General features: G+C 37.6%; 1 protein-coding gene across 32 annotated transcripts in view; it reads left to right on the plus strand.

Annotated features, from left to right (window-relative positions):
* The window catches only part of NRXN1 (neurexin 1), a 1,157,741-nt gene that overhangs the window by 702,454 nt on the left and 436,398 nt on the right, over positions 1-18,889 (plus strand). The gene's annotated exons all lie outside the window — the stretch shown is intronic.

The following is an 18,889-nucleotide window of genomic DNA, read 5'->3' on the forward strand; positions in this document are numbered from 1 at the left end:
TCTAATGCGGGCCAGCACTTCCCAGGCATGGAGGGGACCTCTGGACACCATTCCCCTTCCATCCATTCTGCACATAAATGTATGTCTTTTTCTTGGTAATTAGGCTGAGTTCTTTTCTAAATGGAACAGAGAGAGGTTTGACTACACATACCCATTCCCTGAGGATCGTGTCTGAAGGCTATTGGAATAAGGGAGGTCTTACTTCCTCTGTCTTCGGTATCTAATGCTTTCCAGGAAGGGCAAGTCAGTCCATGCTGGCTGAGCTAAGCCAGGAGGTCTGCCTGGAAAAGGAGAAGTTAGAGCTAAGAGAAACTGTTCTCCTAATGCCCTGTCCCTTTGTAAAGAGCAGAGTGTAGAGGAAAGCCTTAATTGGCAGCTTTCTTCTCCAGAGTCACCAGCAGCATAAGGCCAGATTCCTCTAATTTTCAGATAAATGTCGATTCCAGATTCCCCGAATTGCCAAAAAATAAAACATCAGTCTGTTTTTGAGAGTCGTTCCCCACACCCAATTTCTCTTCTCCCCCAGTGTAAAATGCACGCATTTAGAAAGCGAGTGAAAGTTGTGGACACTTTTTTAATATCCGTTTTCCACCTCTTTGTTGCAGGACCAGTCACCTTTCAGACTTGGTTCAGCTGGGGATCCTTTGCCCCTCTCCCTATGTGTTTGCTCTTCCCTGAGCAGCTACTGCTGCTACCAGGATGGCCCTTTATCCCAGGGATGCGGGGGCAGCGGGGAGAGTTTCCTACCTGAGGATAATTCTGGTTAGTTATGAAAGACTATAGCATAATCTAACTGAAGAGAGACCAAGTCCCCTAGCAAGCCTTCTTTAGCAGAATAGGAAAAAACAACAACAACAAACAAACAAACAAACAAACAAACAAAAAAACACTTCCCTGTGGGTTCTAGGAATTGGTTCCTTTCTCCTTCCCCTAGTTCTCTCCCAGGAATTCCATCCAGTTAAGAGTGTCTAGCATGGAGACAAGACTGGTGTCCCAAGCTAGGGATTCTTTGTTACAAGCAACAGAGATTATTAGATCCCTCTAAAAGAATAAGGAGTTTCTGGTGAGCTCATCACAAGCCCACGGTATTCTAGGAGCTTGTTGCTCCCTTTACCTGGGTGCAGTTCTCAACCACTGCCCTGCCTTTGTGCAGAATTATGTGAGTCCCGGCGGACCGAGGCAAGCCAGGGTGCAGGAAGGGCAGACAGTGTGGCTGGGTGGGTGCCGTGAGGTAGGTGGGGGTATGGAGGGGGTGGGGCACCTAATTGTGCCAAAGGGAAGCACTTGGCTAATAATCTCGTATGCAACTTCTCCTTTTCTGTATCTCAGCCTCTCTCCAGAGGGATGAGGCTGCTGGGTACGTGGGGAGAGGAGAAGACCAAGGGGCCCTGCCGCAGAGTGGGGCACTCCTTTTTCCTCTCCACCGCAGCTTCTACCCCAGTCAGGCGCCGTCTGCTGGCCTTTACGAACATTTCTTTCCCTCCAGAATACAGTGATTGTCTCTGCCTGTGAATGAGAAATCAAAGGTGCCTCTCATTTAAAAAGCGAAAGAATAGGATAGTAGAGAAAATTGTTGTGTGTATAGTGGTTGGTATTATTTTAGGGGTTAAATAACTTTCTTTTTCCTTTGAAGGTTCTGTTGTGTGGCAGTGTTTGTGTATTTTTAGAATTCTGCCCACCCTCCTCCACACACTCTTTTGGAAGACGCTGCTCCTCTTCTGATTCTTTTTTTCAGTCAGAGGCACAAACTTACCTGTCAGTTACCAACCCCTAACAAATAAAAGCCAGGTGTGAGTTTCTCATACTTCATCCTTTCCCTCTTTTGAAAATAATATGAACTTTATAGACAACAATCAAGGAAAATTAGGGTGAAAAATAAGCCTCTCAGGGTGAGGGATGGAGAAATGGGGTGAGGTACAGAGTGCAGAGGGACTGAGAACACGGCAGTCAGGGTGATGGCTTAAAGAGAAACCTAACGAGAAAGAGGTGATGTTGAATTTGTTGGGTCAATAGCTCTCTGAATATTTTGCTAGTTATTGGGACAAAGGACCCACAAGTAAAGAACTCTTGAGCCTAATAGATGAGGGTGAAGGGAAGGCACAAAGGTAAATGACAATATGATAAATTCGTAGCTGAAAGTCAAGACAGTGAAAATGAGGTTTAGTTCAAAATCTGAGACTATTGCAAATATGTATGCCCAGATGAACAAATGAACTAGGCTGTTTGGTTATATTAGAATTTCTGGGAATCATAAGGTATTTTCTTTCATAATAGGGAATGCATGTATATGCTCGAATGTGTAAAAGAAAAATTTGTGTGTGGTATATTCTAAGGAATAAAATTGAGTCTCCTATGTTTTGAAAACTGCTGGGCTGACTATCCAGATTCATTCTTCTTCATTTTCTCATCTTGCCATGCTTCATTTGCACTATTATGAGGTGTCACTTACAAGGTTTGCAGGGTGCAGAGAGCACTCATGGCTACCCGAGCATCTTTGTGCAAGCTGACCCAGTTGCAGAGATTATGATGAGGATTTTTTTTTTAAGTGCCTATGAGAAGCAGGTTTTGAGAACACTGCAGGGCCCTTCCTTATTTTGCATGTGCTCAGAAACATAAATGGCGAAACTACCTCCGTAGAAAAATTGTGGGTTTTTTTCTAGTTAAATAAATGGAGAACTGTGTGACTGTAAATGATAAAAAGCAAGCCTGCTTGTAATTAAGAATGCTACTTAACGCCAACAAGAGTCCAGAATAGACCAGTGTGCTCAGCCAGTACTGCTTATGTGATATGCCATATGTGGGGAGCATGGAATGGTGTCAGTGAAATGCTTAGCTTCCCATCTCAGCTCCCGGCTTTCCTAAGTGCCTCTGCATACTTTAGAAAATTAGCTTACAGTCTCTCAATAATTTCAGGAGATAAAGGAAGGAGAAAGCCATCACAGATCTGAGCACACCAGAGCCAGCCTTTCTCCTCCCACAAATAGGAGCTCCGGAAATTATATTGCCATGATTAGCTACACTATTAAAGGGCAGAAGGGCTTTCCCAGAAGAAAGTGTTAACAGATTTTAAAAGTGTGGTTTGTAATTGAAGTTGCTCAATGGTATTATATAAGGATAATAATTATATCTTGAATTTATAATGTTCCTTTTTCTGACGCACTTTCAATACACATGCCCAACTTCTAAGAGGATGGGTAGGTTTCAGAGTGAGTGTGAATATGATTTTCCTGTAGGGATACCGAAGCATATCATAAATGGGCTAAAAGAACCAGATGTCTGATCAGAGTCAAAGAGGAATTAGAATCAAGGACTATGGCCGATAGCCCAGAGCAATTCTATGAGCTCAGAGGTTTTTAAACTCAAACTAAGAGGGTCCTCTACACTGTTTAATGGTTGATCTCTTAAGAGAAGAAATAATTGCAAGATACATAGTCCAGGGTTTTGCTTCAAGCATGTTTTAACAATAATGCATGCTGTTAGAAAGCTGAAGGTACCTCACTGGAGTCCCACAGACTACTTCATTGATTCTGCTGAGGTTTTTATTTCTCTGTTGTTTTTCTGGGAGGCAGGAGGGTGCTATAGGGTAATCTCTTTCCTCTTCCTTGTGGCAACCAAGAGAGCTAACAAAACCTTTCATAATATGCTCTATATTGAGGAAACATTTAGCTTTAATGTTTAATATGACTTAGCTGGTAATGAATTCATATGTGTGACCCAGAACTGTTTTGGCTATGATTGTTCTGCTGAAACACACATTGGTGTTCCACACCTTTTCCTTACTTTGGGTTCTTAGACATAATTTTATATCACTCAAATGCTATTTTCAGCAAGACGGCCAGCTAATATTTTTGGAAGAATCTTTGAATCAAGCATGATCCAAGTAACTCTGGCACTTTAGGGTAATTTTTGGTTGCCCAAAACTTTGATAGATTTATTTCTTAAATTGTTCATTTATTCATCCATTCAGTAAATACATCATAAATTTCTACTATGAGCATGTGTTTGTATTTCTGTACTAAGTACCATGGAGGACAAGAAAATAATAAGTATAGTGAGAGTAGAGATAAAGTTAGAGGAGCCAAAATATCCAAGGCAGAACCATCAAGAAGTTTACAGCTTCGTTCGAAAAATCCAAGCTATTATTAGAAATAGTTAATTCTTAAACAAACAAATACAGCTTTTCCTAAAAAATGGGTAGTTTCCAAGCATAAATGCAAAAAGCATAAAGTTTATGTATCTGTATCAATCATCTGGGACTCACCATGAAATGATCTGATAAAAACATCAAAATCATAAATTTTATCTATATCACTTTTTATTGTCCTTCATTATTAATGTTCTAGAAAGAACTCTTTATACAGTTGTTTTCCACCAAGTTGCTGCATGTATTTATTTTAACAAAACATACAATTTCTACTTTTCAAAAAGATAGAAGACTTGTTTTATAAATGTAGTTAAGATACGGGTTCAGTGATTTAAATTTACACTAATTATAAATAGTTAACACAGATTGGTCTGGCGAGATAATTCTCAGAAATGTATCTGTGTAAAAATTTGGCCATTGCCATTTACTACCACTGTATAAATGTACTCAGTGCTTATCTTTACTAAGAATGTGTTCTCCATCTATAAAATGAAAATATAATCGGTGAAGAATAAATAAGACCATGAATTTGAAAAGTACCCAGACTATAGTAGGCACCCAATAATTTTTTTTTTTTTTAAAAGAAACACTTAAAAGAGACTTCAGAGCACATGTAGGGGAAATCTAAACCTTAAAATCAGAAGACCTAAGTTCCTGTCCTGATTCAGCCAGTTATTAACTCAGCGACATCTGGAATTCAATTACCACTTTGAACATCATTTCTCTTTCAGCTCTGAAGTTTGAGGAGTATATTCATTTCATTTTATAGATGTGACAACAGAGATATAAATAATTTCAGTGAACTACGCTAATAGGGTCACAGTAAATTATTAGCAGAGATGGAGGTAGGACCCATATCTTCTGTCTCATCTTCCTCCTCCTCTAGAATACCTTTCCACAAGGTCTATGCTCCAGTAGAAGGGAGAGCCTGCAGTAATTCATCTACACTCGTCCTGTACTCTGTAGGACCAAAAGCAATACTTTTTAGACAATTAACTGGGATTAGAGGCTTGGTCTTTGAGGAGAGAATAGAGCAACCAAACTTGGTTCATAAGAGAGAAAACCAACTTCCTTCTGCTCTTGCCAATCACCAGTCAGCCCTCCATGACTCATTTATACTACAGTGTATGCCTCTTTTTAATAAAAAACACAATTTATGTTTTGAAATGTTAGCAATCCCAATAATAATATTGAGCACGGCTTTTTATATTGTTTTGTCATTCATATACTTGTTTTATTTTTCTCTGTCTCACTCTCTCTTTTTTAATTGGACTAGCAGTCCTTTAAGATCATTTCCAATTCTAAGTTTCCTTTGATCTTAAGGATCTCTTAAAATCCTCATGCTCTTGTTGTCTTTTCCCGGAGATGTATTGATTCTAAACATATTGTAACTGGAGGTATTTTTGCAAAGATTAAATTCAGGTCTCTTAAGCCATCCGGTTGTCCTCATCATTATTCAGAGGCCAGCTTTCTTAGGTGCACAGGGGCCGTGGTGTGGTGGTCAGGCTCAGGGTGCATTTGGCTTAGGACTTGCCTCACAACTGGGGTCTCAAGGATTTCCTCTTAGAAAAGCACCTGCTTCTTTCATTTGGTCTTTTTGCCCAGCCCTTTCTGGTCTATGTAGGGTATAGAATCTCTCTCCACATAGAAGCTTGTAATAGTCTTTTAAATTATTCAATTCTCTCACGAAATACAAGATTTTTCAGTGTTGATCACCTAACAATGCATTCCTCAAGCTTTTGACAGAACTGAGTGAAAACAGCTATCTTTTAAGTATATATTTCCACAGTGCCTTCATGTAAAGTGTCCCATTTAATCATCATCACAACCGTGGCAGGGCTTATGTTCATCATTTTGCTGACAAGGAAACAAATTTAAAGACAGGTGGTGATTATGTCAGGCTCACTTAATTAATAAGTAGCCACAGTACATTTGCTTTTCCACCACAGTGTAACAAAAGGCAGGGTTTTGAAATAAACAAACAAAAAACCCCACTGTCTTTAAACTAGAAGACCTGGAATTTGTCCCAGAATTGTTACTTTCCAATTCATGTCTCAAAAACTGTTCTTCATTAAGAATAACATTAACCAGGAAAGAGTAGCTAACCCATAGTTATGAAGAATTTCAAGTCAATATAGACGGGAAGTTTTTATCTGCATTTCAGTGGAAGGGATTTTATCTAATATTACCTGTGGTACTTTGTCAGTAAGTAGGAAGATGGACATGGATTAATAAATGAGGATCCTTCTCATTCAGCTTCAAGGGTTATGCTCAGGCAGTGATAAAGAATGTTATTAATTAAATAGTAATTACTGTACTAAAAAGCTTTAACAGCAGAAGACTATGATTCCTGCACAGACTTCCTTTTAATCACTAAGTATACAAGTAGATAAGAACCTGCTGCGTTAATTGTGTGAATGTAATATCTGTAGAGATTTGTGAATTTTAACCGAGGCAATGTAGAAAGGTGTTTCTCCAGTGTATTTACAAGATATGTGGTTCTGTATGTGTTGTCATATGAACTTTCTTTAAATCTTGTAGCCATTTTTGTTGTGAAATTCAGAATATGGGACCCTTTTGGGTATGAGATCCCTATTTTAAATATATTGTTTAATGTGTGACTACATTTTGTTTTTTTGAGACATAGACTTGCTCTGTTGCCCAGGCTGGAGTGCAGTGGTGGCGATTTCAGCTCACTACAATCCTTGCCTTCAGGTTTCAAGGGATTCCCCTGTCTCAGCCTCCCCAGTAGCTGGGTCTACAGGCATGCGCCACAACACCAGGCTAATTTTTTGTATTTTTACTAGAGATTTTTATTAGAGATGGGATTTTTTTTTTAATCTTTGTATTTTTACTAGACATGGGTTTTCACTGTGATAGCCAGATGGTCTCAATCTCCCGACCTCGCGATCGGTCCATCTCAGCCTCCCAAAGTGCTGGGATTACAAGCAGAAGCCAACGCACCCAGCCATGACCTGCATTTTTAAAAGCAAGGTTGTGAACTTTTAAATGTTCATGTATATATTTGGTGACTTGTTTATCAAATAATTAAAATTGGTAAAAGTGTTATATTTCTGAAAATTAGCAATTATAAACAAAGAAAAAATTTTAAACAGATTGTAAAGGGGTGCTTTTTAATATGTGGTAAAATACAAGGCAGTGAAATTTACTTATTTGGACATCACTTCTGCATTTTTGTTTGTTTGTTTGTTTGATTATCTGGGTTGTCATTGGACTAACATTGGTAAATACAATTATTTATGTGCTTTAACCTGTCTTGGCTATTAGTAACCATCTGGCCATCATGATATATTTTTCTAGATGACTTCAGGTTTCAGAGCTGCTTAAGGAGAAGTGGCATTTTTAATGCTACTTAAAACAGATAATTTTGGATTCCGAAATGTCTAATTTTATGTTACGACTGCATAAAGTGTGGATGGTTATAGAACATAAAGCACTTCACTGTGAGTTGATTGTGATGCCGTTCTAAAAAATACATTCAGGAAATGTGTGGCAGTCCAGTGACATGATACTCTCACAGTAACTGATTAATACTTTTTGGGAAGGCATACACATAATTTTATCTTTTTTTTCCCCCCAACTTTCTAATTTAAAACTATCCAAGTGCATTTGAAAGAAGTATGCATTTTTTCTGAGGAACTTGGTTTTCAAATATTTCAAGAATTTGTCTTTGTTAATTGAAGGAATGTTTTAGTTCGTATCTGTGTATCCATGCCATTCTATGTGTAGTTATTTTTTTCATTTATAAACTATAATACAATCTAGTATAGAGAAATAACACTGGAGCATGACTAATTTAAATACCTCTGAGAATTTTTGCCTAGAAGACATATCTAGAGATTGAACTGTCTATTTTGTTTGCAGGGTGTTGTTTATAGCTTATTTCATTTATAGTTCATATCATTTCGGAAAATCATATTAGGACTATGCCTACATAGTAGAAAAATTGATAATTTTCTAGATTACATCTTTCTCAAGGTGAAGCAGAGAAACTTTCTTCAACAGTCTAAGCTACATTTCCTTGAAGTCCGCAGTTAACATTTTCAAAATCACAATGTGCTGTATCAGTCATTTTTCATGTGTATGTCAACGTAGTAACATATGCTGGAATAAGATGAATAGTAAATTCATCTCTGTCAGCAAAGTGGTTAATTGGACATGCTGTTAAATATGCAAATAATGTATTTGGTTTTTCCACTTATTCTTTTTCTTGGGACTTGTCCTAGGTGAGATATAGAGTTGTTGGTGCTGCTGATGGATAACTTTTTGTGCCATAATCAAAAGTGGAACACTCCTGATAGGCTTCTGATAAACATCTTTATTCAAAAACCTTGTGTTAGTACAGAAGGTATTGATAGCTGGATGCCTTTAATGGCTAGAATATATAACAACCATCTATTTGTACTTTCAGGAGATACAAATTCGCCTTACTAATCTTATTTGTAAATGTAAAATTTGTGTTTTTTCTTTTTAATAAAATTAAATTTTAATTATTTTTATGGAATAAATTAATCCAAATCTTGGCTTATAGTGAGGAAGTAATTAAAATATTGTGGGCATAATTCACAGCCCCAATTCTCCCTTGTAAAAAGACTGTTCAGAGAAAGAGTTAGAACCACATAAAATGGAAGTAAATGGCCAATGATATCATTTAGTTATTGAACAATCACTTAGTGCTTTTTATATGACAGGTGCTGTTCTAACCCTTAACAAAATATCAATTCATTTAATCCTCACAACAACTTCATGAGATAGGTACTGTTACCCTCCCGTTTTACTCATAAGGCTATAGAAGCACAACAAAATTAAGAAATAGTTAAGTCCATGAAATTGAAGTTATGGACCCTGGATTCAAACCCAAGCAGGCCCATTAGAAAGTGCATGCTTTTAACCTCTACTTTATGCTGTCAATAAACATAATTTATTCTGACTGAGCATTTTGTTTTCTCCTCTAGCTTTTATTGCCAGTGGTTCATAACAGACCCACAGAGTATGACTATCTGGATTTACTTTGTCTAATTTCCAGCAAGTCATTTCTTTCAAGGTTTAATGCCGTATCTTTATCTTCCAATTAGTTTTTAGGCATTGTGATTCTTAAGTACACAGGGCATCGAGAGGCTTCCCTGTGCCTCCCTTCCTCATCACTTTATTTGTTCTGACTGATTTATTAATCTCAACTGACATCTATCACCACATCAAGAGTAAAGAAGTGATTGATTTAAGATGTTTATTAATGTTTATTAACTACTTTCATTCTAGTTGGCAAATACTTTCCCTACCAAATTGATAATCTGCTGTGATAATAGACTAATTTGCAAGTGCAGTCATGATTTACAATTAAAAGGCAACAGTGGTGATGAGTCTGATTATATGATTATACTCTCCTGAGATGAAAGGAATCCTGCAAATGGTTAAATGAAATCGTATAATCTGAAGGCAGGATATAGAAAAAAGACTGACAATTAATAAACTACTTTGAGTATTCTAATTTTAATTATGGTCTCTTAATTATGAAGCCTTAAAGATTTTAAGAGTCAAATTGTGTTGTTTATAGATGCATGGTATTGTATGACTACATAAAGAATTGAAGCATCTCTACCATTCATTTCAAATGAGTTTTAAAATTAGACTATAAGTTGGAGCAATATTCAGAAAGGATGGTAAATGCTTTGATGGTTGAGTCTCTTAACTACACTTGAAGATTCTTTTGTTTCTTCAGTTTAACACCAGAATTTTCATTGTTTATTTACTGGCATTTCACACATTTCCCTTAAAATAACATTACAGGAATTCTGGAATTCCCTTGTGATGTAAGGGATTACTCTTCTAATTCACATTGCATCTACTAACTATCTGACCTTGGGCAGTTTCTAAACCTGTCTAGGCCTTGGTTTTCTCTGGAGTGAAATAGGGCCACTGTAGGACTATTGTGAAGACTTCATATTATGTAAACATCTGGCACCAGAACTGGTAAATTGCTGCTGGCCCTCAAGTGACAGATCAACCCCTCCCCAACAGTGGGTATTTTCTGCTCTGGAAAAAAAACGGGAAGGACTGAGATTAGTTATAAGGTAGACTCCTCTGAGCCTTTTAAAACACATTTGGTTCCTATCATTCCAGATTGCTTTGGTAGATTATTTAAGTAAAAGACAAGGGACTGAAATTGAGATCCTTTCCTAGTGTCTGATTCTTCCAGAAGAGGATGACACAGATGTTAACAAGAGGATATTGTGTAGTAACCCAACAATTTGTATGCCCTTTGTCCACGTGGGAGTTAAACCAGGACACCTGCAGTATGACCGAACTGCCAAGGCTGTTGCTGAAGCTTGGTGTTGAATATTTCTTTCCTCTCTCTCTTAGAAAATTCCTTTAGAATATAGATTAGGCCTTTTGAAAATAACGGCAGGGAGTGGTGGGGAGAGGGCAGAGATGACGAGGAAAGACTTAGGAAAATGATTGCACCTTTTTTTGCCCAATCAACTCTGAAAATGTCAGCAAACACAAAGCTGTCTTTACCTGGCTGGATTACAGCTGCAAGAGATTTTGGTAAGAGAAACAGTGCTTCCTGGCCCAGAATTGCTAATGTCACTTCTTTTACTGTGGCCATTTTGATGTGTATACCGTAGCCAAATGCTAAGAGTCTAGCATTTAGACAGAACACAAGCGATTCAAAATAATAAGCCAAATGAAAATGCTCAGCAACTGCAATTGAATTATCTATTTTTTAAAACATAACTGGCAAATTTCTTAAATGGGTGTTTTAATGGGAATTTAACACCCATGTTTAAATGTTTTCAACCTCCTTCTAAAAAGAGGTTCTTTGAGGGACTGTGTGTTAGGCAACATTTCATGCTAGTTTGAAGCAAATTTATTTAAGCTCTGTGGTCACCTGGGATGATGTACATACTTTGGAACTGAATCACGTTGCAGAGTGTCCCATCACTTTCACTCCACGGTGGGAAGAAAGCCTCTGAGCTGTGCTATCAACAGTCAGGATCCTTAGGATCAGAGTAGTTCAATCAAAGCAAGATATGATTGAGACAAGAAGCTGATATGATTAAAGTTACTGTCTATATTACCCCTGCCCCAAGGTTAACTTATAGTGGTATGTGAGTGCCAACAATAAGTTTAATTTATGACACCATGTCACTTGGATTTTCTTCTAAATATCTTAAGATGAAGGCAATTTTCTAGGTAACAGATAATATTGAAGAGTATCTCTGGAGAAAGCTTTCCCTAGCTCCTCTGGAGCCAATATGAATATAGGTCCCACCTCACGCATTCATGGATTTCATAGTGTTTTGGAGAATTTGGAGACCCTCGCGATGGAGTGCCTGACATCTGGAACATAGGACCTCCAAAGAACATGACTTAGCAATCTGTGCTAGGGCACTGCAGCTATTTAGAAATCAGAGAAACATTTTCCAGCAAGGGAATCAGTCAGAGGTTCATGAAAGACATAGGCTTTTCGAGAAACCCTGAAAGATGGCTATGTGGTGAATGAAGAGAAAGGCATTCTTATATGAGCATGAGCAGAAAACATTACTTTAACTTATGCTTTAAAAAAAATGCAATAATTTCAAATTCAATTTTTGTTAGTAATTCCAGACAAATGCAGCTGATTATTGAATAAATGACTTTGTGTGTAAGTGTGTGTATGTATGTGTGAATATTTTGCTTAGACAAATATATATATATATATATATATATATATGTAGATACTTAGACATGAGGTCTGTTAAACCACATACATATGTATATGCATGGTTCATTAAGCCACATACATACATACATATGTCTAAGTGTATGTGTGTGTGTATATTGTGCGCATATATATATATTTGGTCCTGGTCTTAGGGAAAGACAGTAGCAAAGAGACCTAATTCTTAGTTAAGTTGGGAAACACAGTGCTGTGCTCTCTCGACATTGGCTGGGAGTTGCCAGAGAGAAGAATATTCTTGAATAAGGCCAGACACACACATACAGGAAAAAGCTCCCCAAGAGCAGGGCAGAGCTCCATCCTTCCCTCATGGGTGCCCTAATATCTTCACTGTTAAAAGTCCTGCATCTGCAAAGAAAACGGTAAAGGCAAGACTTGCAGGGAGTTGAGTTTCTGTTTTTACATGATTTCATTCAGTCAGCCTCCTCATTCACCATATGCAGATATTTAGGTTATTACCAAAATGTGGGTGTTGACACACTCTGCTGGCCAATCAGTGTTTTAGTGAGTGCCAAGAATGCAGAGACCAATCAATCAAGTGCTTATCAAGTGCCTTCTGCTTGGAGTAGGACATTCTCTCACAGTCTGCCAAAAGACCTAAGGCCTAAAAGAGGCTGTCACATCCATTCGGCTGTCTTTCACACGTAACCTGCCTGCCTTGTGTTCTTTCGAATACCTCTGGGAGGCCTTGCAGTGTCCTAGAACAGACATCGGAAAGATGGGAACCATCTCTTTTTCATCCTCCAGTTGCTTTTCTGACACACCAAAGGCCCCATTTGTACCATGGCATGGGCTGGGTGGGCACGCATCCTCCTTCATTACAAATTTCTATCGGAGACTGATAGACTGATAGTCCTGCTGATAGTGGGGAGATGTTTGGTTCATTTTCATTTTCACATCTGTAGAGCTTTTAAGGTTTACGCAGTGGCTTCTCTTGTTTTATTTCATATGATATCCACAAAAAGCCTGTAAATTAAATATGGAAGATTTTTGCCCCATTTTGCAGCGGGGGGAAACATTGCAGTCTGGTCACTTTAAGGGGCCTGACCTAGTCACATGTTTGTAATTGGCAGAGCTGGGATTATAACCCCATAAACTGGTTTGAAGACTCCAGGGCTGCTATTGCCACCCACATAGGGGAGCACAGGCTGTTTGTAGACTATCCTAAAAAGATCAAAGAGATGAGTAGTCACGGAGATCAATGATTCTGTGGGGATTCTGGGAAAGAAACACTGAAAGGGCCCAGTCTATATGGACTTGCTAAGCTAGTAGAAAAAAGAACGAAAGGGATTGGTGGCTTTTTATAGGAAAATAAAATAAAGGTAGAGGTTGTTGGTGAGATGGCCAGGATTATTGATTGGCTTTTAACCCATTTTGTTAGTGTGATGGTTTAATTTTCTCATTGCTTATTAGTTTTTGTCCTTTGGAAAAGAAATGAGGATCCCACTTTGAAGGATGAACTCACTGGTTTTTGATCATTGTCGAAAAATAACTCAAACAATATACATACAACCCATGAAAACATTCAGGCTGAAGATTTTTGTTTAATGCTGTGATGTTTTTTAGATGAACAGTGACAAGAAGCTACATACAATTAAAATGCCCAATTACTTGCAGAGAATTATTAAAGAGAACTTGGAAAATTGAGATATTCTGTCAAAAACTTAATTAAAGCATGTGATTCTTCACCAGAATGACAAAGAAATTTACCAAGAGAGTCTCACTTGGGAAACACCTTTTGCTTATTATAGTATGAAGAATGATGCCTAGCTGCCAAGGTAGTCAACATTTTCTCTGCAGCAGAGATCTCTCCAACTAGGTGAAGGTGAATGCTATCAGGCATCATCAGTGAGCTTAGGAGACGGTGTTAAGATACATCCAGTCTGTACTTTTAAAGAAACGTCCTATGTTTTAACAACAGAGCTCTAATTTTCCTGGATTAAATTACCTGAGACCGGAAAGTCTGGTTTTTGTTGTATCTCAGTGTCCAAAAGTAATTTTTCATAGATAGTCAAATGTTTATGGAAAGGTTCCTAAATACCCTCCTCTACTTACAAAGAAGAAATAGTATGTTCGTTCTGTTAGTTGGAACTTACTTTAAAGCTAGCTATGGTCAGCAGGGTATGATTTTCAAGCTATAATAAATTGCCTGCAGCATCTAAGTATTTCTCCCATTGCCTGTGATTTCACCATTTACAATTCATTTCTTAGTTCCTCGATAGCTTTTATTAAATTTTGCTGTATGTTGAAAAGATGTAATACAAAGAGATATAATTAAATTTTAATTCTTAAAATTTAAATTGTATCAGAATCACCTAAGGAGTTTACTGAAACTGCAAATGTCTGGGATATACCTTTAAAACCTCTATTCAGTAATTTGGGAGTAGGGCTCAAGAATTTGCATTTCTAAATATCCACTTTAAGAGATTTGAGGAACAAGACCTTATGCCATTATGAACTAATATCTTCAACTTAGAATGACTTTTACCTAAGATCTCTGTAAGTCTCCTGCAGGTACTGTCTAAGGAGCAATTCTTAGCAGTGATGCTTTCTATTTAGAGGATATAGGAAAACCACTTGAATATAAGGAGAATGATGTTCGAAGTTACCTAAAAATTGATATATTCACGTTAGTGATCAATTGCTATTTATATACTGCTACGAAGGATACTAACAAGTGGTTAAATCTATTGCTCTTCTCTTAGAATGACCTGTCATACGTAGAACATATTCATATAGGAAGTAGACAGCAAGATTCCCTTTAAAGCCTCATAGACATAGATTTGATGGAATAGAACATTCCTGGGTACTGCAACTTCTTTGTTTTTGGTGTGGAGCTCTACTTTCGAGGGTTATGTGCGTGTACGCACACAACTTTTAAGTTTCAGTCTCCATTCTTCTTTTGTCCTTCCATATAAACAGTCTTTGGTCCTCTATTCTCAATATTCTTTGAAAGGATGATTTTACTCTATAATGCAAACTAAGGTGTTTCTTTTTATTTTTTAAGAGAAAAAAAAATCTCTTAATAGTTAACACTTTTTCCTTTGACCAAGAAAGCTTTGATGCAAGTGTTATTTCAGCATACATTTTATCCTATCAAATGTATAAAGTTTTAGATTTTATCATGTCTTTTCCAATTTTAGTCTCCTTTTATGTTGGAAGTTTTTCGACATTAAATCTTTTATGAACTGCCTCTTTCTTGGTCTTAAATCATCTATACTTTTCTAAAAAATGACATGATTATTGGGTTATAATTCTACATTCTTTTTGACTTCGTGTGGATGACAAAAACACCCCTAGAATCAGAAATAGAGTATAAGGAGTGATTTTAGCAAGTAACTACTTCCCACCCCTAATTTGACAAATGTAGACTCTGACACCCAAGAATGTTAGATGTCCAGCATTGTCCTACTTTTCCTGCAACTTTATTAATGAGTCACCCACACTCAGAATAACCTAACCATATCCAAGTGATACTTTGTGAAGAAGTTTAAATCAAGTAATTCCATGGCAGTAAACAACCTCTGAGAAACTCAACTAGTTTTCCACTTATACTTTGAAAGTATCTTTTTCTTTAGCTACTTTATTCATTAAAATTTTCTTGAACGGAAGCAGCCATATTTTCTCTGTGCACCATTAAGCTGACAGTTTAAAATGGTTCTTGCTTAATTTATGTTACTGTGGAGATTTTTTTTTAATGGAGAGAAAATAACGTCTGGGTTGGGGAAGGTTGGGAGTAGGTACTGGGAGGAAGGACATTCTAATGTGAAATCCCTAGGGATGCAAGGTTAAAGCAAAAGGACGTGGCCTTGTTTTAATAGCCCATCATCACTAATGAAAGAAGGAAAAGGAGAGCCTGTGTTTTCAAATTCCTCTGTCAAACTCTTAAAGGTACTTAGAGGTCATAGAAATGTTCAATAATATTCGTTATTAGTGATTGTAATTATTGCTATAGAAGATTTGGAAAACATAAGTTTGAGAAAAAGAAAAATAGAACATCCAGAATCATATCTAAAGAAAATCACTGTTAAAATTTTGGTGTATTTCTTTTAGTAGTTTGCCTTTATATATTTAATTATTTAAAAAAATGGAATTCTACATGGCAGACTGTCTTGCAATCTTTTTAACAAAACTGATAACAGATCATACACATCTTTTCTTGATGTTAATTTTCTTCTGTAGTATAACTATTTAGAGATTATGTGATATATCATCTAGATAACACTTATTTTACCAATCCTTTTGATATTGGACAGGCAGAGTATTTCTATTAAAAATTTTGCAAACACTGGCAGGGACCAGAGGCTCACACCTGTAATCCCAACACTTTGGGAGGCTGAGGAGAGCAGATCACGAGGTTAGGGGTTTAAGACCAGCCTGGCCAACATAGTGAAACCCCGTGCCTACTAAAAATACAAAAATTAACTGGGCATGATAGCACATGCCTGTAATTCCAGCTACTCGGAAGGCTAAGGCAGGAGGATCACTTGAACTTGGGAGGTGGAGGTTGCAGAGTCAAGATTGCACCACTGCACTCCAGCCTGGGTGACAGAGTGAGACTCCATCTCAGAAAAAAAATAAAATAAAATAAAATAAAAAATAACATTACTATTATACATGATAGTTGAATCTAAATATTTGTATTGTGCACAAAGTGTGGAAATAAGTTAGAAGGTATAGTTATTTTTAGATTTTTACTACTCATTGCCAAACTGAGTTCTCCTCTGTGTGTTTCTTTATATTACCTCCTGTACTGTCCCAACACATGGCCCTCTCAGATTCTAATTACTATTTTCAGAACGTATCATTTTATAATTAAAAAAACCCTCATTGTTTTAACTGTTTTACACTGTTTCAACTTCTACTGTGTTTGAACGTATTCACATGTGGATTTATCAATTATATTTCACCAAATTATCTGTTCATTACTTTCTTTGATCAGTCCAGTGATGTGTTCCTTTTATTCACATTGATCTGCAAGAGTTCTTTACTGATGTTGTTAGCCCTTTTTTGTATTTTTGCATACATGGCTAAGATTTTTTCTCAATAATTTCGTGCCTTTTAATTTTGTTTATGGTGCTCTTAACGTATAGGAATGTACTGTTTTCCTGTCATCAGGCTATTCATATTTTTCTCTATTGTTAACTTCTTTTCCAGTCTTCTTCTTGTCTTCTACCCCTTGGACATGATTTTGCATGTGGAGGCATTATATATATATAATTGCATTTTAGGTTTTGGAGTAAATGTGAAGAACATGCAAGATTGTTGCATAGGTACACACGTGGCAGTGTGATTTGCTGCCTTCCTTCCCCTCAGCTGTATCTGTCATTTCTCCCCATGCTATCTCTCCCCACCTCCCCACCTCCCCCGTCCCTCCCCCTAATATATTTTGACAGGCAGGGGGTACTAAGCTAGCATCTACTCAGATAACTTTGCTTGAAATGACAAGAGACAAGCTATGTTAGAAGGTTGACCAAGCAGTTCTGGGTCAGGAGTCAAGTACATGAGGTTCTTACTAGCATAGTGAGGTTCTGTAGTTTAGGAGTGGTGACAGAAATTTAGCGTGATGTCAGAATTAGTAGGAAATAAATAGAAGTTTCCTTTTTTTTTTTTTTTTTTGGGGGACAGAGTCTCACTATGTCACCTGGGCTGCAGTGCAATGGTGTGATCTCAGCTCACTGTAACCTCCACCTCCTGGGTTCAAGCGATTCTTCTGCCTCAGCCTCCCAAGTAGCGGGGATTACCGGTGTCTGCTACTATGTCCAGCTAATTTTTTTGTATTTTTAGTAGAGCCTGGGTTTCACCATGTTGGCCAGGCTGATTTTGAACTCCTGACCTCATGATTCACCTGCCTCACCCTCCCAAAATGCTGAGATTACAGGCATGAGCCACCGTGCCAGCCGAAGTTTCCAATTCTTAAGAATGCTGCAGCCTGGAGAAGGGAGAGTGAGGGAACTAAATGTTATTAATTCATTTAGCTCTTTTGTCACTAGCCATGGTGCCGAGCTGTTTACTCATGCTATACAGGGGTGTACAATCATTTGGCTTCCCTGGGCCACATTGGAAGAAAAAGCATCCTGGGCCACACATAAAATACACTAGCACTAACAATAGCTGATGAACAAAAAAAAAAAAAAAAAAAAAAAAAAAAAAAAAAAAGAAAAGAAAGAAGGAAGGAAGGAAGGAAGGAATGAAGGAAGGAAAGAAGGAATGAAGGAAAGAAGGAAGGAATGAAGGAAGGAAGGAAGGAAAGAAGGAATGAAGGAAAGAAGGAAGGAATGAAGGAAGGAAGGAAGGAAGGAAAGAAGGAATGAAGGAAAGAAGGAAGGAATGAAGGAAGGAAAGAAGGAATGAAGGAAAGAAGGAAGGAATTAAGGAAGAAAGGAAGGAAAGAAGGAAGGAAGGAAAGAAAAAAAACACACACAAAAAATCCTCACATTTTAAGAAAGTTTACCAATGTGTGTTAGGGCACATTCAAAGCCACCCTGAGGTATATGTAGCATGCAGGTTGGACAAGCTTGCTATATGATGTCTTCCTTTTCAAAATGCTCTCTGTTGTATTAATCACATGTTAACTGTTTCATTTCAACAACCAAAAAATCCTAAGAGGAAAATCAGAATGCACCAGGAAAATCAGAATACATCTAAGAAAAATAGAAGAAAAAGAAGTGGCAGTGTAAGAAAAGAAGTGTCTGGGCACAGTGGCTCACATCTGTTATCCCAGCACTTTGGGAGGTCAAGGCAGGCAGATTATGAGGTCAGGAGTTCAAGACCAGCCTGGCTAATGTGGTGAAATCCTGTCCCTATTAAAAATACAAAATTAGTCAGGTGAGGTGGCTCACATCTGTAATCCCAGCTACTCAGCAGGCCGAGGCAGGAGAATTGCTCAACTTGGGAGGCAGAGGTAGCAGTGAGCCCAGACTGCTTCACTGCACTTCAGCCTGGGTGACAGAGTGAGACCCTGTCTTAAAAAAAAAAAAAAAAAGAAAAAGAAAGAAAGAAGA

Source organism: Saimiri boliviensis, chromosome 1 (genome assembly GCF_048565385.1).
Source record: "Saimiri boliviensis isolate mSaiBol1 chromosome 1, mSaiBol1.pri, whole genome shotgun sequence".
In the NCBI taxonomy this organism is placed as follows: domain Eukaryota; kingdom Metazoa; phylum Chordata; class Mammalia; order Primates; family Cebidae; genus Saimiri; species Saimiri boliviensis.